Genomic DNA, 27721 nt, shown 5'->3' with positions numbered 1-27721 from the left:
ATACGAAGATAATGCACGGATTTCTGTGAAACTTTTCACGCGTGTTTATATTGTGATACACCGGCATGAAAGCTGGAAAAATTATACTTCACCGAGTTAGTTTTGTAAAAAGTAGAAGCAGTTTCATCGTGCAGTCTCATGAAGCGCTATGGAAATATATACTTGCAATTTTCCACCATTATATAATTTATTACCTCCTAAGTTTCAATGTGACAGCATCATCTTCATGTAGTAGCATTGGAACCTACGTTATAATTAATTTAATAGTAGTGGAAAATTGCGAGTATTAATTTCAACATGGGAAAATTCCGCTTCATCAAACTTGAATCTCAGGATTTATTCACGAAGCATTGCATATATTACCATTTAAATCGATCAAAATTATGTATTCATATTTTCATGTATTCTTTCGAGAGGTATATTATGCGTAAAATATGATTGCAAAGGATGGAAATGAAAATTAACTAAACATACCGTCGAAATGTATTGAAAAAATGTGTTTTAATTATTTTTTGCTGACGTCACCACAATGCGAGCGAATTATGTCGCAGAAAAAGATGGTATGTGAGTACCTTTTACTTATTGCCTTCAGAGCTTCGTCGCTCGTATTGTTCCAAGTTAGGTGTCTGCTGATGTAGATTATTTGCACGCCATACTTGACAGCGGATATTAATTATTAAATTGTCAGCATACCACTAGACGTGACATCACAGGGGCCTAAATGCTTTACGAGTAGTCAGGAGTTTTACATCGTCTGAGATTACCATGTCAATGCATGCATGCGGCACAGAGATCAGGGAAACATCTAATAATCACCTATTACAATTGCCTTGGTCGGAAAGTTTCCTTCGTTTGATAAGGTATTAATAATCCTTATTTAAGCCAAGCGCTACCTGCTAGCAGGGTACTCTGTGCTACCGCTATGCTCGGCTTTTCTTCGACTACGAAATTTCTTCGCATGCAAGCATCGCGAGCATTGCGCATAAAATGATTAACGAAATTTGTATACCGGGTGTACCGTTATGTGATAATACATTTACCGTTACAGAATCTTTCACACTGGCTCGTTATGAATCTTTTGTAGGCTGTTAGTGTTGCACTCTCACTGTTACTTGTGTTTCAATTGATTACCTTCATTAGTATTGACGTGAAAAGTTAACTTCACTAAATACTAAGGTTTTTCATGGCAAGATGAATGGCTTCAGAATCTGGCTTTGTTAGAGGGAGTTCTGATAATCTACCGAAAGTGAATATGGCCGTGGTGGGGTCTCCAAAATAGGTCCCGCGGAAGGCTTTCATCCGGCTCGCGCACTCGTTTCAAGTAAGTAGCGTTCGTTCGTTTCTCGCTCGTTTAACTCTGTGAGACGCCGCTAGGAGCATTGCAGCGCTGTTCTGCACGTCAAAGTCGCCTTCAACTGTTCGTAAATAAGAAATACGCCACCGGATATTTCAGTAGACGTTGGTAACGAATACATAGGCAAATTTGCTAACCGGCCCGCGGGGCGATTCGGAACTTGGAATGTGGCCCTCGTGGCCTAGTAAATTGGAGACCCCTGGTATAGATCATCAAAGAAGATCGGCGTTTCAACGCAAGTGATATAATATAGAAACTTGAGAAGTATAGTTTTTGCTCGAAACGTTGAGGGCATCCTCTCAGATGGTGCGTCGTGTGCTAGCAATGTGCAATCGTAGCCTGCATCGCAGCGGCGCTCATAGCCTCGCACCAAGGTGGCCTCACACGGCGGAAGCCGGAACCAGAATGACGTCACACGGGTTTTCCCAGCATTCGTACTTAGCAGTCGCGTTTTCGCGCTCTTGAAAATTTTCACTTTTTATTTAATCGCGAAAAATAGATATCGTCATTAAAAAAATCTAAAAGCGTGAAATACGTACGCCAGGAGTACGATTTAGATGACGATTTAGGCAATAAAAAAATAGAAAACCATCCTATTGTGGTTCATGCCTTTTTGTCGCTGTTTCTCGTTTTCATGTCAGGAGCAGTTGCGCTGAAATATGATTCAATACCACAGCTGTCCATAGAGATTTTTTAGAGTCAATGTCTGATTTCCCATCGCTCCAGTGACTGGCATTTTTAGAATATCTTACACGCGAGGAAATACCTTTATTGGAATAAATAGGCGCAATTTTGGGCTAAACCTGGACTTTATGCAGCAGAGAAATCCTATTTAGGAAACTTTATATTTTCAAATTTACCTGCAATCTGTTTGTGTCGCATCTGGCTTCTAGTAAGTATTTGTCTACCGATTAAAATTATACCCCTAATTTTCGATTTTTTTTTCTACCATTAATGAATCTGGGTGTCGCCTTAATTGCTAAAAACTAAAAAAATTGATAAATTTAAAAAGGATTTCATTTCAGAACTATAGCATTTGGTGAACAATTATTGCAATAGGAAAAAACCTGCGTGCTGCTTAACGTAATTTACGCGGCGAACCCGATGACGATCGAGAAAACCGTTGTGGCGATTCGTCGAAATACAAACAGAGACATAGCATATAGCGCCATCAAATCACCAGTAAGTAGTTTGAACCTGATAAAAGCGATAAAAGAGTAAAATATGTGATTTCGACTCCAAATTAACATTAAGCACTTTATCTATGGCATAAATAAACCTATAGCAAAGATTTTTTAAATAAATTTACGCCGTTTTAAGTTGCTGTTGACTAACATACACTCTCCTTAAATTCTCTGCTCCTAAGTTACGTCGCATTAAGCTACTATAAATAATATGCACTCATCTTGAGTTCTCTGCTCCTAAATCTCACCGATTTAAGTTACTTTTAACTAACACACACTCTCCTCCAATGCCCTACTCCTAACTTAAGCCGCATTAAGTTGCTATTATTAATATGCACTCTTATTAAATTCTCCACTCCAAGGTCACGTCTCTTTAAGTTTTTATAAATAATACTCACTCTTCTCCAATACTCTGCTCCTAAGTTTAGCCGATTTAAGTTGCCGTTAATAAATACTCTGCTCCTAGTTATGCAGCGTTAAGTTGCTATTAATTTATACACTCTCCGTATATGTATGCGTACGTTACGCCATGTTAAGGTGTTGTGAACGCGAGGGCTTAAGGGTGCCACCTTTCTCCTTTTTCCGTGGTGAGGGCGGAAAAAGGAGGGATCTGTGGATGCAGGGTTCGTCGCTTGGAGGCGCCACCATGAAAAGGGTTCTTTTGGGAGGCATAGATAGCTGTGGGATCCCTTTGCGGGCGTGGAACCCTGGAGATGGAGCCTGGGGGGGCGTAATCCCGCCTCCTATGGACCCTGGAACACGCTTGTCCCTTTCATTCGGGCTCAATCCATTCCATACGCCACGGCAAGGAATCAACTCACAGATATATAATCTGCCGAGTCAATTTTTCTCAGGACTACCTCGGAAAAGTCAGTATCTAGCTCTATGTAGGCATTGCAGGCCTTTTGACTCGTGACTATCTGCCGGCGTTTTTGAGTCACTTTCATGATTGAATCAACTCCGAAAATATTTTGTCCGTACGTTAAGGCTGGATTATATTTCAGACATTTTTCTGTCTATCCGAATTCCCACTGTCCCTATCTGGGATTTTTCTACCTCATAGGAAAATCTCCTCGGGATGGTGGTAGATTAATTGCGTACGCTTGGTTTCGTTATTTAGTGGGCCCTTTTCGCTCTGTAGCGTTGAGGTGTTTTTCCCCGTCCCCTTCCTTCCGCTCCTATCCCTTCCCAGAGGCGTCGACGGGCTCCTATCGCGGCGGCGCCTCTTTCCTTTTCCCCTCCTCTCCTCTCCCTCCCCGGGTGATCGGGCGTATAAGCCACGGGCTTGGTTCCCGGCCCCGGTGCGTTGTATCCTTAAGAAGGTTCACCTAGAACCCTCATTCTCTGTCTTTCCGAATCTATCTACCGATTCGATCGATGGACTTTTCTTCCTCATAGGAAAATCCAGTAGAATTGGTAGAAAATTAATTGCGTATGCTTGGATTCACTATTTAGTGGGCCCTTTTCGCTTCTATAGCGTTGAGGTGTTTTTCCCCGTCCCCTCCCTTCCGCTCCGATCCTTTCCCAGAGGCGTCGGCGGGCTCCCATCGCGACGGCGCACAGTGGTCTGGGGAGCGCTTTTTTCCGGACAAAAGTCGACTGTCCCATTTGTAGAGGTATATGATGGCGTTACACAACTTAAATATATCTTCTAATGCATGCATAATAACTTTCTCAAAAAATAAATACGCATTCGCTATTTTTTCTGAATAATTACACTACAACGACGTGTGATGCAATGGTGGTCTGAGAAACACCTACGCATTTATAAGTCGCCAAATCCAGTTTTACACGAATGAATGGATGTTTTCTCACTTAGAGATAATTACATGACCATTATGCTTTGGGGGGAGATATCTTTTATGAAAGTATTTCGTAGAATTATTAATTAATGAATCAATAATTAAGGGAAGCAAATGGATATGAGGAAGTAAAACAATTACTCTTCATCCGTAGTTTCTTCACTGTCTTTGTACACGGGTGCCGAGTCTACGTTTGGGGATGAAAGCAGTCGTAGCACCAAAAGGATAGCACAGTTTTTTTTACAGAAAGAATTTCTTCTTAAGGAGGTTAAAGACTTGCTGCCATTAGAGATCTGGCCCCTTTCCTGATGGACATAGTATACTGATGTTTAGTCAACTTTGCCTCAATCATTAAGCCTAATGCCTCGTCTGCATTGTAGGGAAGAACTACCTTGGTGTCAGATCTATGGATATTCCACGCATGCCTTATATTTCTGGCTATACTGGGGCTAACATGAATTGCCTCATCTACCATATGAGCTGCATCGCTTTGTTTGTTTGCCCGAAGACTTGCGTTCGTCGCATAAACCAGCTCTTCAGTTGTTTTTCTGTCGAGCAATTCCGTGGTTCTCCTCCGCTTTGATCGCTCGCACAACGTTTCAAAATTCTTACACGGACGACTGAAAGGACACCTAAATAAAATCAATCTGTTGATAGGTAATACTCTCATTTACGTAAATGCTATAAAATGTCCCATCGATAACATTGAACTTACCCGAGGAAGAGGGTTGAGAAGTTTCCGAGCTCGTTATCTGGGACTCGATTTTTTCCCGCCAAAAAAATCAATATCTGAATTAAGCCACAGATTTTTATTCTGCAAAAACACGTTTATTGTTCTACGGCTCTTTTCCCATCTCAGTGTCGCCCGAGTAATGAAAGAATAAACAGCCAGTTTTGAATTCTTAGCTTCCTGTCATCTTTCACGTCCGACCTTCCTTGTGACCTTAGAATAAGACACAAAAATGATATGATACGCAAGCTATGGGTTAATGAATCCACTTAGTACGTTGCACCTCGGAATTAAATCACTTCCACCTACCTTAAAATGTACTCATATAGATGCTTGTAACGAACGCTGTCCTTCTCGGCCCACTTCTCTGGTAAATTGAAAAAATATTCCTTCACGAGTGCCATATCCGAAGACTGGTTCACAGAAAATAAGTTTTCAATTTTCACTGAACAATTAGAGGAATCTTAACAATAGCTGGAGTTGTCGCACACTGGGAGAAGCCTAGTGGCAGCCGAATTGTTAGTTTAAGCCGTGTCAAATAGGCTATATTGTTGCTCATTTGGTCTCTGAATCATGTAGTATTTAGGCATGGATAAAATTTTTGCTGATAATGCTAATAAATGAACCAATTGCGTCTGATAGAGAGACTCAAAACGGAGGATTTTATCAGCGAAAGCGACTTGCCGAGAGATAGCGCGCCATGGCGTTAGGATAGCCAGGCGTCTCTGTAACACATTTCGGCTTATTTTTTAAAAAAAAGGCAACTAAAGGCAGATAATTCTTTCTAAATTGCTTCAAGGATAGTATTTTCTTTGCATCCTATTACATGAGAATACAGTGGTAGAGCGTGGTTTTTTTATATCTCTAACTGTGCATAATTAAAAATAAAATATTTGCTTATGATATTATAGCGCGCTATCCTGAGACCCCGGACACTTTCATAACATTAATAATTAGGTTTATGGATCATAAAAAAGGTGAGTTTGCTGAAATAAACTCAAAAGAAAACAAAAAATGGCAATTGGTTATGATATTTATAAAGTTAAAAAGCCGTCAAAAATTTGAGAAATTACACTCAAACAACTTTCGCTAAAAACCACTCCTGTAATTCGAAAAATGGGCAGTAAAGGAAGATATAAAGATCTATTTACAATGGAATGATGTTTTAGCTTCACATAATTAGCATTTTTGGATAGTTAGAACGCAATCGAAAAATCGACTTTTGTCCGCCGAAAAGGGCATCTCAGACCACTGTGCGGCGCCTCTTTCCTTTCTCCTTCCTCTCCTCCCCCTCCCCGGGTGATCGGGCGAATCAAGCCACGGGCTTGGGTCCCGGCCCCGGTGTGTTGTATCCTTGAGAGGGTTCACCTAGAACCCTCATATTTATTGTCCATCCGAATATGACATAATCAATTGAAATATTTTTGTCATTCCACTTCAATTTAGCAAACACAATTTAATAAATTATTTTTTACGGGATACCTCGGGAAAATGATTCTTGATAGAATGAAGTAAAAAGTATGTATTAACATAGAGTAAGTATATATTATGGTATCTATGGTATTAAGTAAGAACAACATATTTCACATTAAAGAATAATTTAACACTAATTTTTTCATGCAACATGTGTTCGGGAAGTTTCCTCGCTGTCGGACATCTTCACGTGGTTCTATTTTATGCGAGATAGTCAGGCGCACCCTAAAATTTTGTTTTTACGTGAAACTTCCGAAGTTTCTATTTCGTCACCATGCAGGAAGAGCACGCAAGCAGCTGGAGGAATAGGCGGCGGTCACAATCACGGAAAAATAAACGGACCTCTGCGTTTTTGTGAATATGAACAATGAAAATAAGCGAAACATGTGAACGTGATCATTGTGTTTAAATTGGAAAGCATGTACTTAGGGTGTCATTTGAGATTTATTTCAATCCTGCTGCGTGGACGGTAGTGAAATTTACATAAACTGCCGCGATAAAAATATTCTCTTTGGTCGGGAGTCGAACCGCGGACCTTCGGCTCTTGGGGCCACTGTGCAGTCCACTCTGTCATGCAGGTTCTTTAATAGATATGGCAATACACTCCCATAAATGTTCACACATCCCATATTGAGATTGACTATATTTATCTTGTATGGTGTTGGGCACGATATGATGGAAGTTTTTAATATTACCAAAATAAGACATTGCAATATTTCCACTGACAATGAGTTTTATTATGACACTACGCGTTCCGTCGTTACAAACAGCATTATCCAGTGTTAGACTTGAATGTGTTGCTCGTAACGACGAAACGCGTAGTGTCATAGTAAAATTCAGTGGAAATATTTCAATTTCTTATTTTAATAATGACTACATTTACCTCCAAGCGCAGCGTAAGCGCTGGAATGGGATTCACGTCTCGGTGGTGAGGCAAGGGTGCTTCCAAGAAAGACAGACTCCCTTGCGTCATCATCCTTGATGGACCGATAGGACTAACATCTAGTACTGTTGAAACTCGGTGAAATTGCAATGTCAATTAATGAATCTGGCTAGGGTAGTGGTCTGCGTAATGGCCCGGGAAGCCAAAGGTACGTGATTCGATTCCCGGAACATGGGAATTTGTTTTCTTATGGCAATTAATGTGACAATTAATGTGCCATTTGAAGTGATTCAATGATAAAAGTCCCATTACCTGCTTCTTTTTGTTTCCTTCTAAGAATTAGCTGTTTAGGCTTATGTTCAGTTCTTATCTCAAGGCGCAAGCTTTCAGTAGGTTACATCTTTAAAAAAAATTGGTCCGTAGAATAATTAGGTTGCGATTCGAGAAAAAAAAACATTCAGGCAAAAACCTCTGTTCTCTTCGAGTGCTGAGAAACTTTGAAGCTCATCCTTTAAGCCTCTCCAAATGAAAATACATATATCTCAAAGTTTTGCTTTTCTTCGCCATTGAAACTTTTTCCTGGGCACAAATACCTTGGAAAGATATAACTTTCAATAATTTTTGGCAGAAAGACTTTAACTCATCCTGCGAATTCAAGCTAAATATTAAATTTGTTATTATTTTAACGGAAGAATAGTTTTTCCGTCAACCGAATCTTTACTGTGATGTATAACAAGTTTAAAAGTTCATGATCTTACCTGTTTGCTGAAGAAGTCTCCTTCAATAATGATAAAATGTGCCTGAGACCTACATGGATGCTAAGTTCTGTGCATGAGTTTTTGTTTTGGAAATTTTTAATTAGGCTAATGCTAATGAACTATGACGACTAAATTTGATGTGTTATATTCTAAAAAAACTGGGAATGTAATTTTGTGTTATCTTTATATACTTTCTACCAATAGGGAAGTGCACTAGTGTTTCAAATGCACCAAACACATTTTTAAAATTAGAGTTCAGAATAACATAATGTCGTAAAACCACAGTTTAAATCCTAATAGTGAATACTTGATTCGAGATGACCGTCTGAAATATGGAAAAATTCAAAGGCCGCGAAAACGGGTGTCCATGTTGAATATTGGCCGTGACGTCACAAGGCAGTAGCAGAAGGCAGCTTCTACACCGTTTAGTTCTACCACTATTATTGCATAGAAAAATTACAGAATTTGAGGGCATCCGTTTTTTTAATGTCATAAAATATCTTCAGAATATATATGTGGCTGATTCTCTTTTGAGTAAACGACTTCATCATTGCGTAATATATTAATATTCATTTACGTGTCAACTTCAAGTTTGGAAAGAGTAGTACGAATAGCACATTGAATCTTTAATAAATACATGATGGCATTTATTTTTCGCTGGGTATATTTTGGCACAATGCCGTTTATCATGCCAAAACTTTTTTTGTAAGAACCGAGTCAAACTAATAAACCTATTTCAGACGTTTGCTGCAAGACTTATTCGTTGCGTATGTATTCACGCCGGCCGGAACGTTCGCCCTTCGCTACTAGAATCATGGGATGTTAGCCTTATTTCCGAGCTGGCTGGTTGTTGCAATGGTTCGCTGTCCAGGATGGGTTCAAGAAAAGATAATCTTGGTTGGGAGAAGGAAAATTCCAACGATTTATAAATGGTATACCAAACTTTGATGTATTTATGGTTACTGAATTTTTGAATAAGGAGGACAGGTTCAACGCTCCATAGAAATGCGAGACGTTAAGGCTAACAAGGGGAGACCGCGTACCTTGCTGCATCTTTTTCAATTAGGGCGTTAGTTAGGCTGTAATTAATTAATTTTCATGCGTTACTTTTTACTAGTTATAAATAAAAATCCAAAATATCCACAATGCCCCATTGGGTCGGTTGGGGTAGTGATAGCGTGCACGAGTCACAGAAAAAATGTTACCCGAAGGACCGTGGTTCAAGTCTACGTCATGGCATTATTTTTTTGTTGCCTTCATTGTGATCATACGGCGTCTAGTTTATCATTAATTATAATTGCAGCAATCATTGACATGAGACAATTTTTTTATCGTCATTATGGCGTTTAGGTATTTTAGCAGTGTCATTACAAACGCCGAGATACGATGACTACAAGGGTTGGTGTGCGCTAAAATGTTAATTTTTTCTTTGCTTATACTGACCAGCTTCCACATTAAAAATGAAAACCACTCTTGCAAGAGCACATACCATTAAAGGCTCGCGGCAAGCAACAATATGCGTACAGGCATAATTAATAGGAACACAAAGCGAATATAAAATGCCATATATCTCGAACACTTGTAATTCACATTACTCCAAAGGGAGTTTACTTACTCAGTACATACCTCAGTACCTTGTACTCAGTACCTACCAGTTTACCTCAGTAGCAGTGCTAAAAGAACCATTCTGAAATATAATTTCAACTAACAAATATGATGAAATAAAAGTTGATAACCCTGGACCGGGCGCGCTGGCGTATAAAATACGTCAATCTTTGAAAACCAAGGATTTCGACATTGTACGTACATTCTGGGCTATAATGGTCTCGTGTATTCTTACAATGTACTTTGACTGCCTATATTGCGAGTTTTCAAAGTTCGAGGTATTGTAGCTAATTTTTTAGATCAGCAAGATGAACCCGTCACCAATGGAGTACAAATTACGCCGCGCGACCTGCCATGTGCCTTTATATCTGTATCACCTATAAATGTACTAATTTCAACAAATAAAGATTAACTTTAACAAAAATCGTTTGTTATCATATATGCACATATCATGGGCAAAGTACGCATTTTGCCCGGTCGTGTAAAAAAACAGTCGCGCCATAATTCTTTAACCAAACTACTTTCAGTTTATAAATTACGTAGGTCTACGCGGAAGATGCTATATTTTGACTCAACACACTTTCTGATGTGACTGAGGTACCTATTAAGTAAATTATTATAACATAAATATCAATTTGATCTTACAATACCTTCAAACGATCTTCAAAACAGAATATCATCGATAGGTAAGAGTCAGGAGCAGCCTTGAACCATTTATTCCGTATAGCTTGTGCTTAAGGCACGGGAATGAATATCTTCTCCAGGCTTTTGTTTCGACGTCGAGATGAAATTTGGAACAAAAAATAATTTATAATTCTATTTTGAATTCATGTTTTCGGTACTAGACGACATTTTAGGAAGCAAACTCCACCGATTCCCGGAAACTCTCGCCGCGCTAAAGAAGGCGACGGAATACAGCGATACTCCACTGGTGACTACTGCCTTGTGACGTCACATCTCAATCAAGATGGAGGCACTGTGTTTCAGCGCAACATGAAATTTTCCGACTTTCAAAACGTTTTAAAGTGCATACCCCAGATGCAGAAAATAAAAGTGACTATACTAATGTTTCTTTTTTAGGCTAAACTTTCAAATTCAGCAATAAAATAAAATTAGTGCACTTCCCTATTGTGTTTTTCCTGTAATTATGTTCTACATCTACATCTACATAATACCCCGCAAGCCGCCTTAAAGGCGTGTGGCAGGGGGTGTTAGGACACCAGCCGTTTACAGCAAAACAAAAAAAAAATGAAGTGCTGTAACGAAGTTAGAACTGGCGTTTATTAAAGTCCTTTATGGTTCGGGGGAATAACGAATTCCCATATCCGTTGGGAAAAACATCTCTCTTAATTTATCTCTTCTATCGGACCTGGAAATATAGTGTGGCTCTAATATTATGTTCTCTGTGTCGCTCTTAAAGATGTCCATTCTCAATTGCCCAAGCAATCTAAGCCTAGCGCGCAGCCTCCGAGTCTCCAATGGCTCCCAGCCTAATTCGCTTAACATCTGGGTAACACTGTCTGTACGCCCGTAGCCGTTTTTGACGAAACGCGCAGCCTTCCTTTGTATTTTATTCAGTTCGCGGATTAAGTCTTTCTGCACCGGATCCCGTACGCTCGCTGCATATTCAAGGTGCGGTCGGACGAGAGCGAAATAGCACCTTTCTTTTCCTTTCTCATCCGAAAATCTTCCCACAATACGCTTGACGAATCCTAATTTCTTCAGGGCTATGCCGCAAATATTCTCTATGTGTTCCCCACGTGAGGTTCGAGGTTATCGTAACTACCAGGCACTTCACTTCGTCTGTTGCCTTTATGTTAATATCATCCACTGCATAGACATGGTAAGAGTTGGGCGAATTCCGCAAGAAATGTACCGCCATGCATTTGCTCAGATTAAGTTCGAGTCCCCACTCTTGGCTCCACAAATGAACGTTTTTTAAGTCAGAAGATAGAATTTCATAGTCAGAGTGATCACTAATTTCGCGGTAGATGACAGCGTCGTCAGCAAATAAACGTATTTTTCTGCTAATGCGGGAGCAAAGATCATTAATGTATATAATGAACAACAGGGGGCCGATTACGCTTCCTAGTGGACCACCTGATGTAACTTTCACAACATCAGAGCTAATTCCGTCAAGAACTACTTTTTGTTTACGATCTCTGAGAAAGTCGCGCATCCAGTTTACAACTGTTTCGTTTAATCCGCATGACTTTAATTTGTATAAAAGTTTGTTTTGAGGTACAGTGTCGAAAGCTTTCTTAAAATCTAGAATTAGTGCGTCAACTTGTCTTTTCGATTCGCCAGATTTTATAACGTCGTGAAGAAAGAGGGAGAGCTGTGTTTCACATGATCTATTTTTTCGGAATCCGTGCTGACAATCATGGAGGAAGTTACGTCTGTCTAAGAAAGTCATGATATTGCTAACGATGATATGCTCAAGTATCTTGCCTATAATCGATGTTAATGAAATCGGACGGTAGTTGCCTGGGTCATGTCTGTTTCCCTTTTTAAATATGGGTGTAACGCTTGCAATTTTCCAGTCTAGCGGTAACTTCCCTTCGGAGAGTGACTTCTTTTCTACTTCTATTCTACTTCTTTTCGGAGAGTCACTGCTATTTTTTCTAAATTTTCCTCGTGTTAGGGGAGGAATTTGCCCCCCCCTCCTGTGTACGACTTGTGCATCTCGAAAGAGATCTTCCTTTGCCCGTCGTCCCTCACACGATTGTATTCGTCAGGATTCTTTACGGAATATGCTCCTCCCATTGAGTTTGCTCCTTTACGGAAGTGAGGAATGGACAGTATCATCAACGGTAGTTGCCTGGGTCATGTCTGTTTCCCTTTTTAAATATGGGTGTAACGCTTGCAATTTTCCAGTCTAGCGGTAACTTCCCTTCGGAGAGTGACTTCTTGAATATGATCTCTAAGTAAGGTGCGATCTGTGGAGCTAACTCCTTGAGGACACGCGCGGGTATTCCCTCCGGACCCGGAGATTTACTATTCTTAATCGATTGTAGTTGTTTAGTTATCCCATCACGTTGTATAGATATTTCTTCCATCGATTACTCTGTGTATGAGATGTCTAAATTGAATTGAGTATCGTCAGTAGTGTATACACTCTCGAAGTGGGAATTTAAAGTGTTAGCTTTGTCAATATTTTCGGTGACAAGTTTACCATCTTTATCAAATAACGAATCTACGGTTGAATGTTTTCCCTGAAGCTCTCTCGCGTACGACCAAAAGGATTTCGGATTTTCTTCGAGTAATTCACCGAGAACTTTTTCCTTAAACTTTCGCATTGCAGTTCGCATTGATTTCTTGGTTATTGAGCGTTGTGCAGCGTAACTTTCTCTAGCTTCAAGTTCCTTCGATTTATTACGTGACGTAATGGACTTTCTGTACAAATTGTATAGTTTTCTCTGTTTCCTTAGTTCTCTTCTGACATCATTGTTGTACCAGCGAGGTTCCTTATTATCACATTTCAGTTTTTGCGGAATATATTCGTTGATTCCTTGGCGCAGAATTTCTAAGAAACGTGTCCATATTACATCTGTGCTTTGGTCCTTTGATTTAACTACGAATTTTTGGTAGTAGTCATTAAGCATCTCGCCAAATTTAGTGAAGTTGCATTTATCAAATAAGTAAATATTGCGTTTTGGTTTTATGGCTGACACTACATCAAATTTTAACGTTGCAAAGATTACTCTGTGATCGCTTTTACCGTCAGTAATATCGAGTTGTTTTATGTTGTTGGGAAAACAATAAAAACCAATAAATAAATAAAATAATAAGGATGTAAAGAGCAAAGGAAGTATATTTGTTATATCAAACTGAAAGGCTTCATTAAAAGATTTACCTTGGTACAATGAAGTAGCTTTATTCTGCGGAAACTTTGTGTAATACGTGTTACATTTCAGGAACACTTTCAACTCTACTAACCTGAGACAGCTTATACAATAGCCTCATCAATGCCTGAAACTCCCGACCGGACCGCGATAGGGCGAGTTCGATTAAAAAAAGTACTTTTCCCCATGATCTTTGCCCGCTCGGTTATGTTACGGACCAATTCGACGGCAAATGTCCCTCGGCTGCTGGACTTGAGGACCCATTGGACGGCGCACCAACGACCTCAAGTGGACCGTTTCGCTGTCTTTAAATAGAACATGGACATGCGAAGGAAAAAAAGAACTGTTCAGAAACTTCTCCTCCTTTCTGCTTGGATTCGATAAAACGCAATGCTAGTTAAAGCAATCTATAGTGGAATTAGGTTTTCTCATCCGAAGTAATTAAAAATTTCCGCCGTCTTTTTTCATGTTCTTCGGTCGCGCATTTAGGCAATGTTCTCAGCTTGTGATTTACCTTGGTTGAAGCGAAATAAGGGAAATATGGGCTTTAGGCATTGGAAAATAACATATATATTTTTTTCTAAAGATGGTTTTAAAAAAATCTCTATTGTTCACGGGTAGAAGTCATTTCTCTAACTCTCCGTTATCGTATTCCTTATCCATCTTTTGTGATAATCAATTAGTAGGCAGTATAAAAATATCCTTAACGCATTGATATAGTTCGTTTTGTTTTTTATGAAATGATAGAGTCAAAGGTTTCGGCACTCAGCGGTCGAGAATTTGTTTCCATTCTACGAGTTGCACTTGACTCGCTACGCTTTTTAACTTAGTCTTGTTCACCTTCGTTTTTACGCTCCATTCGTTGATACCATTAAGATGCAGATCGTGAGTAAATATAGGCGTAAAAAGTGGAGTTCTTAAAAATAAAAACTAGTGTATTTTCTGGAAAAGTAAGTACGTAAAAAAATGGAAAGGTGACTTTCAACCTTAGACTTACTAAATAACTCGAGCAATATAAAACATTGAACTATACACTCTAAGGTTTCAACCCTCAATACGCTCGTTGTATCTCCCCCTCGTTGTTGTTGTACAGCTCAACAGCTCGTTGTTGAGGCCCCCTCTCCCGGTAATCTTTGTCATGGTGGTATTATTTAGTACAGCCAATGGTGTGACCTGGGTTTTGGAAGATTGAGGTTATATGTTTCTGTAATTATCATAGTGGATCTTAATTAAAAAGGTTCTGTCGAGTTTCGGAAATATATTAGATGATATGATATTCAGAATAAAATCCTGTGAGAGATAATACAGCTTGTGAAACGTCTGTAATACTCTACTGGTGAGTGATATGTTTCGACCAATTTATTACTCTGAACTGTAGTTAAAAGTACGAGTTAAATGCAAGTTTGGACAGCTATTTATTTGATATTCTTGAAAAATAGAGCATAAATTTATATTTAATATCAAAGTGATGTACTATTTTTAATCAATTTCAGGTTATGACATCTCATCTATTTTATAGTACTTCGTCTGGATGCCATGTATAAAAACTTACAGGAGACTCTAAACTATAACTATACCTTGAGTGACTATAAACTTGGATTAATCACTGTTTAAACTGTTTTCGCACTGTTTTCAACATTTTTGCTCAATTTTGGCTGGAAACAAACTCGTGGTGCTTCATGTTCACTCCAAATTCATTGTATTCCAGGGTTAAAAACTTTTCATAACTAAAATGGATCAAAAATTTAATACTAATTGGAATATTTGCATAAATGTACTTCCCGATAGGGTGCGGCCACGAAATTCACGTGATAGATGCTTTATTATTGCGCCTGTGCAACGCTACGTTGAGAACGCGGAATGTTTAATCTTAACAGGTGTAAGTGTCGAAAAATGATAGTTGTACTATAGCTAGAGAGCTGGAATTTTTACTAACCGATTTTGGGCAAACCGATGTTATGTAAGAAAACCCCTCAAAAACGCCGGTGGCTTCCTGAATGACCCCCGAAAAAAATAAAATTTTGTAACAAGTCGGAAAATTTTGGTTGTTTCCGCACATTTCTACCGCAATACCGTGCCCCTTTGACTCAATGCTAGGGAATTCATGTGGACGATGGTGAACGTAGTCACTACACTCATAAAATGATGGTTGTTCTACAGCTAGAGAGCTGGAGATTTTATTGTGGGCGGGAAAACAAATACCATCCTGGGAAACACATCCTGGATCGAGTTAATGTAAAAGTCCTTACATTTTTCTGAAGTGGGATATGCATAGGCTGGTAATTATCACGCGTGCGGTTTTCATAATAACTTTTATAAAATATATACCGAGCATGGAGATTCTGTTAAAATTATTTTGAAAGATAGCTGATGAAGCAAATGGTATATCACCGGGCGCGAATTCGGGAGATTCGAGTTCGAATCCCGGTAGAGCCTAATGACATTTCCCCTGTGGAATTATTCTATTGCAAGTGCGTTTGCGAGTGTCCCCGTCAACTTTCACTCCTTATTTTTTTTGCGATAATTCCTGGAAAGATAATGAGACAAGTCATAGAAGCATGTGCGTGAAGAATAAGTTCGTGAAAGCCGAATGCAGTTCTTCGCACGTGTGTGATGACTTGATGTGCTATTTTGCACTCGTACGGCCCCACTAGCGGATACAAAAAAAACTCAAGGGGGAGGGGGGGCGCAAAAGATATGTTGAGTTACCTTTACTTTTTATCGCGAGAAAAAATAATCAAGTCACTTGCAGAGTTTAAGAAAATTTTAATAAAATTTATTGCACACATATACAAGACAATGCCATCTTATGATATAAAAAAGTTATAATTGTGGTTCTGCTACGCTTGGCAATACGGGCGGGCTCGCAAGGGGGGGGGGGGCGCCCCCCATCTGTATCCGCCACTGTACGGTCCCAACCTAAATGTGAAGCGAACACCTGGGGTCCAGCGCAGAACTACTTAATCCGTGAACTTGATACAATAGAAAGGAAAGCTGCGCGTTTTATCAAAAACTGCTGCGGACTATTCAGAAAGTTCTTATTGATGTTAAACGAGTAAGAACAGGAGACTCCTACGAGTTAGTCTTCGATTTCCAGACTTATTGAGAATAGATATCTTTCAGAAAAACACGAAAAAACATCATATTAGAACCCCTCTCTATTTTCACTTCCAAAAGAATAGATATATTAAGAGAGATATTTTTCCGAACGAATTCGTTTTTCCCCGGTGCGATAAAAGACTAGTATATGCAAGGGATAACTTCGTTAGGGGATTTTCCTCAATGTATGCGTCAATGGTTGGTCTCCTAACACTTCGAAGGTAACAATTTGCCCATGGTAACAACTATTGAGGTGGCTTGCGGGGTAGTAGGTATGTCAATGTAGACTCCATGTTGGGAAGTTTATTTCTTGGGCACGTAAAAGAGTGTAAATCCAACGATGAAAGAAAGGTTCTTCCTCACATCCATTTGGGGATTAGTGGCGTGTTTGAAATTTGAGCACCACCCAAGTGATACGTCATGAAACCTTTTGGGCTGATCTCTTTCTGATGTGAACGGAATAATAAAAGGAAGAAAATGGGGTGACGTAGGGAGTCGTTCGACCCTTGTCCCACCTACTACTATCTCTTATCATCAGCCATGTTCGCGGAGGGGCGCGGTGTTAAATATTTTGGCGAGAGGCCAAAGAATGGCTCGCGGGCAGTCAACCCTCGCTCGTTTTTTTTTATTTTGACAGAGGTCGTTTTTGACTCTTATTCCGGTCTTTCTCGGGTCTTTAATGAGTTTGTGCGACGATTGTTGGCACGGTTTGGGAAAGGGAACTTTTATGTCATGCTGGAGACGTGGTGTGGCTTACTTCCTCTCTCTCCTCGATGGGTTGATTTGCAGTGGGGACAGAGGAGAGCCATTCCATCGGACTTCGGTTCATACACATGAAATATGCAATCAGGTACAGTCAAAGACAAGTTCTCGTCAGTGCGATTCTCGATACTTTTAATCGGCGAGAATCTGTGGTTTTTTTCATCTTTAGAAGCCATATTGTAGTATTATATGTCCCTTCAAAAGACATTTTGCACTTAAGTTACTTTTTGATTTGTAAGGTTATTTATATCCCGCAATTATTATTGTTTCGCGAATCGCGAATGATCCGTACAGCCGCTGACAACATGAATCGTCTGTGTACTTTTTCCCTTACCTCGAAGGATCTGCCAGTTTTACCGATGTAAATAGCATTCCAGTCGTTGCATTTAAGCCACCTAAATATACTTTCCGCTCCTATTCTTCGGGTTCACTTTATCTTTCGTCTTTCTAATTTATTTTTTCAAAGGATTTCTATCAAATACCTTCACTTATAGATCTTACTGTCAACACGTTGGAAAACATGTGTACTTGGGGGAACATTCTTTATTTTTACGTTTCCACCACGAATATTAAAATAGGTACTTCCATTCAGTCGCCTTTTGGATGTGTTGTCACTCACTGCGCGTTCAAATAGGTTTACGAAAATCGCCATTCGCGTCGCTGACGGCTGGTGCGATCCGAATTCCTCGGACAATTAAGTTATAATTATGGCCGTTAACCGAAATTTAAGTTCAATACGATGTGATCCATCAAATGCAGCAGTATTGATAAGTAATCGTGTAAAAGTAATCGAATTACTTTTAACGATTAATTTTGTAGTAATTTTTACTTGGTAGGAGTAATTTTTACGAAATGTAATTTTTAACTTTTTTTAAACTAATTTTATTCCTTACGTTGAAAGAGGAATCGATACTTTCGCTGTTATCGCTACTTGCTCGTAACCCATTTCATTGATTTACATAGGGCAATAGATAACTTCCAGCGACTCTTATGTTGTACATGGGCGTACCCAGCGAGGGGTAGGAGGAGCCTTCCCCAGAGCAAAAATCGCAGGAGTCTTTAAGGAAAATCAGGTGTGGATTGAAACGAAAGTTTTCAAAACGTTTTCTTTGAATCCACGCAAAATGATATTAGTGTAAGACATGCAACTAAAACAATTTTTTTTCGAGAAAGTAGTTTTAAAACTATTAAAGCGTTATCATAATTTTCTTAAAATGTTGGTTTCATTCATATTTTCCAAGCTAAAATGCTACAACTTGAACAACCATGGCTTGACCCCCCCCCTAGTTTTGTTCCTGGGTGGGTACGCCCTTGATGTGGTTGCCTCCTCATAATTATGCACATAATACGTCACCCCTTGTGTTATTAGACCAATTATAATTCTATGTATCGCACGTGAGATTGCAATTAGCAATTTGCATGACTCAATTATTCCGCATCTTTACTAAATTCCGCAAATATTTATGGCTAAGGCATGGGACAATACTCATGAGGAAGAAGGAGAATGATCAAGTAATCACTCTGAAATCCTCTGATGACCTGGAGAAACTGTAAGCATTCTGTGAGTGAGTTATGTATGTCTTCAACCTATCTTTACTAACAAAATGCAGAGTACTGTTAATGATAATGGATTTAATGGTGGCAGGTTCCTTGTCTTGCATCAAAATATAAGAAGTCTAAGAGCTAATTTTGATAAATTTGTATTTCAACTAATTAATCTCGATATAAAACCCGCTGTAATTGTTTTGACAGAAATTTGGGTCAATGACACTGAAGTATCTATGTATCAAATAACTGGCTATCGGAGTTTTGATGTGTGTAACAATAACTATAGGGCTGGAGGAGTTATTGCATATGTAGCAGATACTTATGAGTGTTCTTCTATTGATCTGGGTGAATTAAAAACTGCTGATATGGTTAAAATATCAGTAGGGATAAATGATTCTTCTTGGATAAGCATTATTGGTGTATATAGACTTAATTTTAATCCTGTTGAACATTTTTTGAGTGAATTGGAGAATGTATTAACCATCTCTAGTGAGAGGAATTTAATTGTAATTGGTGATATTAATTTATGTTTATTACAACCCAACGATATTTCCTTTGAATATCAAACCCTTATGGCTAGTCATGGACTGGACCAGCTTATTCGAGTACCAACTAGAATTAGCAAAACGGGTAGTACATGTATAGATCACATTTTTTGCAGAAGTAGAGATAACTATAAGTATGAGGGAAGAGCGGACGATTGGGGTTTAACAGACCATCATGCTGTATCATGTTCTTTAAATATTAATGTACCCATTAATATATACGAACGAGTTTATCGAAGCCATTGCCGGATAAACTTTAACCATCTAAATAATAGTTTGCTAAGATGTGACTGGAATGATGTTTATTCACAACAAAATGTCAATGAAGCCTATGAAATATTTATAAATAAACTGAAATGCTGCATTGAAAAAGCTGAATACGTGTCAGACAGTAACAGATCGGGAGGAATGAAGAGGCCATGGATGACTTACGCTTTGTGCGGGAGAATTTCTAGGCGAAATTTTCTGTATAAAAAAATGAGGAAACACCCTGAAAATGAAAAGCTAAATAGGTACTACGTATCGTACACGCAAAGATTAGAATATGATATTAAAAAGCGCAAAGAAAAGTATTACAGGGACCTATTTGATAGTAATGTCAATAATACCGCTGCTCAATGGCGCATTTTAGATTCACTCACGGGAGGAAAGCAAGGAAATGAGAATTGTGTAAAAATTAGAACTAGTAATGGTATCGTTGTCACTAAGTGCCAGGACATTGTAAACGAATTTAGTTCACATTATGGTAAAGTAATTCAAGAATTGACCCAGAACAATTATTTTGAAAGTAATACGAATAAATACAAAGAAATATTCCCAACCTCCAATTCAATTGACTCACTGTTTTTTGTTCCTACTGATGCGAAAGAAATTAGCAGCATTATTAAGGAATTAAAGTCTAAAAAATCTAAAGGTGTTGATAATATTTCCACACAAGTTATAAAAGAAGTAAATGCAAATATTTCGGAGGTCCTTGCCCATATTGCTAATCTAAGTATGTATACTGGAATATTTCCTAAACAATTAAAAACTGCAATAGTGATACCAATTTTTAAAAAAGGTGATAAAATGAACGTAAATAATTACAGACCAATATCCCTATTATCTGTATTTGCTAAAATAATAGAAAAAGTTGTTAAAGTCAGACTTCTTAAATTTCTAAATCAGCATAGTTTTTTCAATAAAAACCAATTTGGATTTATGAGTGGTAAGAGTACAGAGGATGCATTATTAAAATTCTGTTCAGAGCTGAACGACGGACTGAATAAGAACTGTAGAGTTGCTGGCTTATTTGTAGACATTACCAAAGCCTTTGACTCCATTAATCATAACATACTAATGAATCGATTATGGGAAGCGGGTATACGTGGAACCGCATATGATTGGTTTCAAAGTTATCTTTGTGATCGAGATCAATGTGTGCGTCTCAAAAATTGCTACAGTGAAAAGATTCGACTCACCTGTGGTGTCCCACAGGGTTCTGTGTTGGGACCCATACTGTTTTTAATATATGTAAACAATTTATGTGCTGGCAGGTTTAAAGGTCAATTAACGTCATTCGCAGATGACACTGCACTAAGTTACTCTGTTAATAGTGTTGATGATCTATATGAACACATACAAAGTGATCTATTAACACTCAATATGTGGTTTTCGGCTAATTATATGTTGTTAAGTGAAAAAACGAAATATATTATGTTTAGCATGAGTAAACCTACCTCAAACAAAAGTAAACTATACTATCAATGTGCAAATTGTATAAAAGATAATGTTACTTCCTGTGATAAATGTATTTTGATCGAACAGGTTAGTCACATAAAATATTTAGGTATATATTTTGACCAAAATTGTAAATGGAAGTCTCACATAAATAAATTAAAATCAGAAATGATTACTATTGTAAGAAAATTCTACTTCCTCAGATACATATGCCCTGAATCAGTGTTAAAAATGGTATATTATGCTCTCGTTAATTCAAGATTGCAATACGGAATAGCCTGCTGGGGTGGAGCATATTTTATCAACATTAAACCATTGATAGTGGCGCAAAAAAGGGTTATCAGGGTTATAACACGATCGTATAGGAAAAGCCACTCATTTCCTCTATTCAAAAAATTAGATGTCCTCCCACTAAGGCATTTATTCATTTATAAAGTCCTTAGAATATTCTATAACCGTAGTGGTGAAAAGGCCCGACCACAAAACTATGACATTAGAGCTTGGAGAAACTTCCATATACCTAGGCCGACGACCGAAATTTATCGACAGTCATACAATTACTTAGGGCCTAAATTGTTTAGCATGTTGCCGAGTAATGTAGCAAACTCGGAAAAAAGATGGGGATTTAAATCCGCCGTTAAAAAATGGCTTATGATGTGTGAGGAAGTAGAGTTTCTACTAAGAAAGGTGGGTTAAAAAAGTTTACAATAAAAGGTATATTGTATATTCTATGTATGTAATTATGCGTTTATATAAGAAAAATAAGAAAAATAGTTATCCTTGTCCAAATATTTGAAATACGTTTTGTAATAATGAATGCAATCGGCAATAGAACAAATAACTGAATACAAAGAAATTTTACTTCTCATGTGTGCTAGCACCAGACCTATGTAAAAAGTTTATGATGGTAGCCCCAAAACTACTAAAAGGGGTACCTATATATTCCAAAATATTTAAGTATGTTCTAAAATGTAATATTGGATTGTAAATGGAATAAATTATATATTATTATTATTATTATTATTATTATTACTGCAATATTCGACAGATGCCAGTACATTCTCTGGAGCGGACTATCTTACGAGAAGTAATTGGGATTGTGACATTAATTTTACTTATTACTTTTTAAAATCAGTGATTTGTAGTAGTGATTGATAATTTTTGTTCGAAGTAACTGTAATTCAGCTAGTTTTAATTTTCTCCGTACCTTTACCATCACTGCATTCCTCGAATTTTTAAAGTATTTTTTGTAAAATGTGGAGAATAATTGGATCGCCTTGGAATCATTGCTACTGGCATCTGGACTGCAACTGGAAATATTGCTACTGGCAAAAATGCCCTCTGCGGACATTTTTGAAAATCGATTGAAGTGCCTTGAAAGTGGCAACAATGAATGAAGCTTCGATGGGACGGATTGAGGGTTACTTTGTTTGTTTGGTTTCCACAGCTAATGACAAGAGGGAAACGAAATGAAGAGAAAGAAACGGAGGCGGCAATGGCAAGCGGCCCTTCCAAGGTCAAATGAATCTCAGGTTGGGCTGGCCTGCCGCCCACTGCCAATACCTGCGGAACTGCATTCTTCATCTCATCCGGAACAGCAGCCGAGTTAATGTAATATCAAAAATTCCCGTTGAATCAGGAGCGGTTGCAGAAAAATCTCAAGGAGAGGGGGGTGGGGGATCGCAAAAGATACCTTGAGTTGCCTTTACTTTAATCGTAATAAAAAAAATAATCAAGTCGCATTCAAGGTTTAAGAAGGCTTTAATTAAAGTGATTAAGTAAAAATACAAGACAATGCCATTTTATGATGTAAAAAAGTTAAAATTGTGGTTTGGCAATACGGGCGGCCCACAAGGGGGCACGCCCCCTTTACTCCCCACCCCATCTGTGTCCGCCTCTGCGTTGAATACAAGTGCATTTTGACAGATGTTAACATATATTAATGACCTGTGCTCTCGAACCAGCAGTTAATTAAGTTTATTTACTAACGTTGATGTCATCTATCGCGAAATTACTGAACACAGCCTTAAAAATCCTATCATCGGACATAAACGACATAGGTTTATGGATACGTGGATTAAAGGGTGGGGACTAGATGTGAATGTGAGCGAAGGCACGACACAGCATTTCTTGCGTAGTTCGGTCGCCCCTCTCCATGCATTCGCAAAGCAATGGATGCGTCAATGGATAGACGTCAGTGGAAGTCAAAAGCTGGAGAGTTACGATATCTTCAAACCGGTGGTGGAACCACGGGTGGGAAATATTTGTGGGAGAGCCGTGAAGAAGCTAGGTTGTGATGGGAATATATGTATAAGAAGGTGATACGTCGCACTCGTCACGCGAATGAATGGCGAGCAATCAGTAGGGTGGTTTCCTATTATTTTTCTGTTGCCTAAATCGAAATATTATTACTCCTGAAGTGCGTATTTCACGATTTTAGATTTTTTAAATGACGGTATCTATTTTTCGCGATTAAATGAAAAGTGAAAATTTTCAAGCGCGCGAAAACGCGACGGCTAAGTATGAATGCTGGGAAAACCCCGTGTGACGTCATTCCGGTTCCCGCAGTCGCAGTTTGAAGTGACCTTGGTGCGAGGCTATGAGCGCCGCTACGATGCAAGCTGCTAGCAGGTAGCGCTTGGCTAAATAAGGATTATTAATACCCTATCAAACGAAGGAATATTTCCGACCTTAGGCAGTTTTAATGGGTGATTATTAAGAAATGTTTCCCTGAGCTCTGTGCCTCATGCATGCATTGGTAATCTCGGACGATGTAAAACTCCTATCTAATCGTATAAAAACTAGGTCCCTGTGGCGTCACGTGGAGTGGCAACGCATGGGCGCCAATCTGGCCTTTTCAGGTGATGATAAAATTGACCATTGCCATTCGTCTAAACGGGGATTTCTAAAACCAAATAATTTGTATATTATGAATACACTAATGGTGGGTAACGAATCGCAATCAATGTCTTTCGTTTTCTTTGATGAAGGAAACTACCATATTGTAAATATTAGTTTGGGCGCAATGAAGAGCATAACCTGGGTTACGGGATTTGATCGCAACTCTTCAGATACTGGAGAGGAGTATTCGTGAAACTCAGTGAAGGTATGGGGACATATACATAATCGCATTCATCAAAATATTTCGGAAGTCGATGGAAGGGGAAAAAAGTTTCTACGAAAAAACAATCTTACCCATTCAGCCATTACCTTGTAAGTTTAAAATAAGAAAATCTGAATGTTTCTGTCCACTTTTCGTGAGTTTGTGACGACGCTCCGTTATAGATCTGGCTCACTTACACCTTATGTGTGTGTGCCTTTCCTTGAGGAAAGAAATCGCTCACAAGAGTGCAAACAACTACGAACCACGCGAGGCCCATGCAAAATATCGAGGAGTAGAGGATAAACAGAGACAATCTCAGCATGAGTTAGTGACGTCATCAACTCATCTGCGAAAGGGTTAATGCCGTCGCTTTTCGTTTCAAGGAGCTCGAAAAGTAAGCGATGGAATAGAAACAGGAAAATACGGAGCTCTTTATTTTTCAAACTCCACCAAAATCGAAAATAATTTTTAAAATGCCGAACGAGCCGATTCTTGCCTCTCTCTCTCTCTCTCTCTCTCTCGCACTCTCTCTAATTGGCAATAGTTGGAAATGATCAATCAATGTCGGAGGCCAATGTAAGGTTTGGTTAACTAATTTTGATCAACGACTCCTTATAAAACAGTGCTCTTCCCTTTACAAAGACAGCCTGTATATTCAAACTGATAGTACCATCTACGGTTGTCATCATCACGTTAAGAATCACAACAGAACTTAAAACGGAAATAATAATAACTGAAAATTCCATTTTTGCAACCAGTGAAGCAAAAAAATGTTCCGTTTACTAGTCTTTATTATCCTTGCAACTTAAATTTCTGACGGATGGCGGCGTAAATCATGTGTGCACAAGGGCATAGTTGATCTGTCATTTGAAGAATCATTTGTAGCTGTAAGTTTAGTGGATAAAAATTTACAAGGTGTTTTAACCTCTCTGTTCATTTTGAAACGAGAGGTTTTTAAATGCATACGAATAATTATAATATTGGTGACGGAGTATCACAGCATGCCCCGAACATTTCTTCGTACTTAAACTCATTAATCTAATTTTCACTGCTATTTTTTCTAAATTTTCCTCGTTTTGGGGGAGGAATTTGCCCCCCCCTCCTGTGTACGACTTGTGTCACCTGTTACATGCATCTCGAAAGAGATCTTCCTTTGCCCGTCGTCCCTCACACGATTGTATTCGTCAGGATTCTTTACGGAATATGCTCCTCCCATTGAGTTTGCTCCTTTACGGAAGTGAGGAATGGACAGTATCATCAACGGAGTAATCAACGGCTGTGGAAGAATCCGCGAGTCTCAGACAAGGAAAAGTATTTATTGCGCGGCAAATTTCTTTCTTTATGTTACTCTAGAGGAAAGAGGTTTACCTGATTGGTGTAGCGTTTGACAAATGACCGAAGGGACTCGGAATCGAATTCCGGTTGGGGCCTTCGGACATTCCCAACCAATAGGGTGGTTTCCTATAATTTTTTTATTGCATAGATCGAAAGATTATTACTCCTGGAGTACGCATTTCACGCTTTTATATTTTTAAATGACGATATCTATTTTTCGCGATTAAATGAAAAGTGAAAAATTTCAAGCGCGCGAAAACGCGACGGCTAAGTATGAATGCTGGGAAAACTCCGTGTGACGTCGTTCTGGTTCCCGCTGTCGCCGTGTGAGGTGACCTTGTGGAGAGGCTCTGAGCGCTGATACGACGCAGGATGCTAGCAGGTAGCAAAGTACCATGCTAGCTGGTAGCGCTTGGATTAAATAATGATTATTAATACCTTACGAAACGAAGAAAACTTTCCGACCTTAGGCAGTTTTAATAGGTGATTATTAAGACATGTTTCCCTGAGCTCTGTGCCTCATGCATGCTTTGGTTATCTCAGACGATGTGTATATCCTATCTCCTCGAATAGAAACTAGGTCCCTGTGACGTCACGTGGGGTGTAATCGCATGGGCGCCAATCTGGCCTTTTTCAAATGAGGATAAAATTGGCCATTGCCATTCGTCTAAACCGGCATTTCTAAAACCAAATAATTTGTATATTATGAATACACTAATGGTGGGTAACGAATCGCAATCAATGCCTTTTGTTTTCTTTGATGAAGGAAACTACCCTAATATCCCGGACGTTCCAGGTAACGCATGGAAAGGAACCGACCCCTTAACCCTAAATATGTGAAATTTACTAATATGTGGTTCAGTCCAGGGTGAGCTCCACCCTCACCTAATCAAACCAAGCTTTTGGCAGTAGTTCTGAATGAGTTTTTATATATTTGTATAACCATAGCGTCTGTTTCCATTGTTTTAATTATTTCTGTGAAAATCTCATTCCATAATTTTTATATATTAATATCTTATGCCTTTCATTTTAAATATGCCTGAGAGTTTTTTTTTGCATAAATGTGATATATGCACTTATATTAATGCCTAAATTTTATTTTTTCCATAGTATATTTTTTCATGAAGTGCTGTATTACTTACTCTGATGACTAAGCTCTTTAAGCAATTTTAATCATTGTTCTAAGAATTTTTCTTTTTCCAAAAACTAATTATTTATTTTGGAAATAGGTAACGTCACCCGTCATTAAACTTTATGATTATTACAAAGGTGTGTGTTTCGTTAAAAGATGCTAATTTAGGGCATTCTCGTTAATACGTCTGGTTTTGTTGGTCAATCTTGGACGCCGAGGAAAGAGGACGAGAAAAGACTGGAGGTGTTCCTCATAAGAGTATGGAGAAGAATGGAGTAGGTAGGGTGGACTTTGAGGAGGAGGAGGAGCGACGAAGTGCTGGACATGGTGGGTGAGGAGAGGCAGCTTTTAGATGAGATACGGAGGAGACAGAAGGTATGGATGAAGCTTAGCTTACTTAGCGGGGAGAGGATGTTGAAAACAGTTCTTGATTTCCCGTGGCAATCGTACCGAGGCTCATGATACTAGATGGTAGGCCCTTGCAGTTGAGGAACCGGTTGTGTCTTCATGGAAGTAATTTCTCCCTCGCGTTGCTGCCTTGGATGGATAGCAAGGGCCAAAAACAACTGTATTAGTGCCATGAGCCTCGGTACAATTGTCATGAGAAATCAGGAACATGGATAGCGTAGTGGTCTGCGAAGTGACAATGGTCTGTGTTTCGAAAAAATGAAAAAGCAGAAACTTTGTGCTCTCACATGAATATGTATTCACACGACCATGGCTGCAACGCTGTACGCCATCATAAGGTGAACTCTACAGAGGTCCATCACATAATTTTATACCAGACTAGGAGGATAAAATGATGCGATGGACCTCTGTGGAGTTCACCTGATGATGACGTACA

General features: G+C 38.9%; 1 protein-coding gene across 1 annotated transcript in view; it reads right to left on the bottom strand.

Moving 5' to 3' along the window:
* Positions 1-27721, bottom strand: part of LOC124161611 — a 439803-nt gene that overhangs the window by 59653 nt on the left and 352429 nt on the right. The gene's annotated exons all lie outside the window — the stretch shown is intronic.

This window comes from Ischnura elegans, chromosome 6 (assembly GCF_921293095.1).
Source record: "Ischnura elegans chromosome 6, ioIscEleg1.1, whole genome shotgun sequence".
Classification (NCBI taxonomy): domain Eukaryota; kingdom Metazoa; phylum Arthropoda; class Insecta; order Odonata; family Coenagrionidae; genus Ischnura; species Ischnura elegans.
This window is presented reverse-complemented; position numbering and strand designations above follow the sequence as displayed.